Source organism: Eptesicus fuscus, chromosome 1, assembly GCF_027574615.1.
Source record: "Eptesicus fuscus isolate TK198812 chromosome 1, DD_ASM_mEF_20220401, whole genome shotgun sequence".
Lineage (NCBI taxonomy): Eukaryota > Metazoa > Chordata > Mammalia > Chiroptera > Vespertilionidae > Eptesicus > Eptesicus fuscus.
In genome coordinates, this window is record NC_072473.1 from 41965162 (window position 1) to 41967458 (window position 2297).

General features: G+C 43.2%; 1 pseudogene; it reads right to left on the reverse strand.

Annotated features, from left to right (window-relative positions):
• The window catches only part of LOC103304001 (ectonucleoside triphosphate diphosphohydrolase 4-like), a 2016-nt pseudogene extending 456 nt beyond the window's left edge, over positions 1 to 1560 (reverse strand).
• Positions 1561 to 2297: the final 737 nt, after the last annotated feature.

The window sequence follows — 2297 nt, forward strand, 5'->3', positions numbered from 1 at the left end:
AGCTTTAGTAAACGCAACCGCATTGTAGTCTCCTCCCATTCATAACACATCTTCAATGCAATAATAGAATTCAGAAAAGCCATAGAAATCGCTGTTCTGGAAATGGATGGGGGGCTGGTAGACACCATTGAGGGAAGTCTATGTCTCGTTTGTTTTGTTCATGAAAGGTTGAAGAGTCTCTCGGCACAGGTCAAAGTCTCCCGTTCCTCGCAGGTACATGGTCTGCCCATTTTGCTGGATTTCATCTTTAATGTCTAGGGGTAAGCAGGGATCCAGGTATGGAGTGTCAGGAGCTAGACCAGTCTGCTTCTCCAGGAGCCTTTTCTTTTGAAACAAGTTGGCAAATATCTTGTCTTCATATCTCTGTCGAGCAGCATTGCCACCAAACCCAAGAAATGTGGCCACATAGACTCGGTACACATGCTCAGTCTGGTGAACATCACATCCAAGGTTAAATTCAGCCAGCAAGTTCTTAGCTACTTCTGTTGTGAGGAGGCAAAGCTTACAGTTTTGGGGACTTCGTATGCTATCTGAATTGACACGCCTCCCATGTCGAGAATACCGGCAGTTCTTTTCTGGAGAATGGCTTCACTGCTCTCACTTCCAGGAATGTTAACCTCCACAACTGCTTCATCATATTCTTCAATGTGCTCAAATCGTCCGAGGACAAAATTAATGCCGATCCAAGCATACACACCTTCCTGTTTCCCTGAAATTACTTCTGCATGAGAGTCAGAAAACAGAAAGTCAAAATGCACGGGGATATCAGTCAGAAGGTCTTCCAGGATGGCTTTCTGCTGGCTTTCAGGAAGGACCCTCATTCCAGCTGTGCAAAGAATGTAGAGAGGGGTTTCTTTGTGTTTTGCCCGTGGCACATGCTCTGCAGCGAAGTTCAGGAGCGGAGAAATATAATCACTGACTTTCTCTGGAGAGGTAGTGAATTCTGAAATGCCTGGTTTTATTTTCATAACCACTGGCTTTCGATTTTTATCCCTCAGGTCTGATATCCAGCAGGTCATGAGGATTGCCATTATGCCTGGGCCAGCAATAGACAAATATTCAAGACCCACTGCTACCACAGTCTACCACGTTACCATAGTTCACATTGGGGTTATTGGTGTCTGTAGCTTCAATGTCAGTGACTCGTGCCAAGTACCTTTGAAACTTTTTGTCTCTGGATAGTCGCCCATATTTATTTCGGATTATGACAACAGAAAAGTATAAAAGTGAAACAGCAGCAGCCAGAATACTAATAACAACAATTTGGCATAAATTGGTATTCAAAATTTGAGGACATTCCACTGGAGATATGGTAAAATGCCAGGAAGCAGGAAAAAGACAGGAGATGCCAAGTCTCCCCATGCTGACAGGTCAGAGGTCAGGCAATGCTCTGGGAGTCAGTCTTCAATCACTATTACAGCAACAACGTGTCCTCCCAGAATCAGAACCCTCCTTTTACTGATATCTTCCGTTTCCAGCATCAAATCCTCTTCTGGGTATATCAAGAAAGCCTAGCTTAAAAATTCTTCATGACACAGGAATTCTGATCTAAACATTTTTTGTGTGATAGTTGATCCGTTCTGCAGCGCCTGGCTCGGCGGCCTAGAGTCCCAGGGGCGGGGAGCCTGAGCTGAGCACATCACAGCCACCAACCGAGAGGCGGCAGCAGACCCAGGCAACCGGCTTCCAGGAGGCTCCGCTCCTTCCCGGGAGCCACACAGCCGGCCTGCCTCGCCCGCGGTGCATCACCAGTTTTTGCCTATTTTGTATGACGTACACTGTAGGTTTGTCATATATGGAATTTATTATGTTAAGATATGGTCCCTCTATTAACACTTTGCTGAGATTTTTTTACCAAAAATGAATGTTGTATTTTGTCAAATGCTTTTTCTGCATCTATTGATATGATGATGTGATTTTTCTCTTTCAATTTGTTTATGTGATGTATCAAATTTATTGATTTGCGAATACTGTACCATCCTTGCATCCCTGGAATAAATCCAACTTGGTCATGGTATATGATCTTTTCAATATGTCTCTAGACCCAGTTTGCTAATATTTTGTTGAGGATTTTAGAATCTATGTTCATCAGGAATATTGGCCCATAGTTCTCTTCCTTTGTAGTATCTCCATCTGGTTTTGGAATTAGGATAATACTGAACTCATAAAAAGAGGTTGAAAATGTTCCTGTCTCTTGGATTTTTTTGGAATAGTTTGAGGAAGATAGGTCTTAATTGTTTTTTAAAGGTTTGGTGAAAATCCACTGTGAAACCATCCAGACCAGAGCTTCTGTTTGC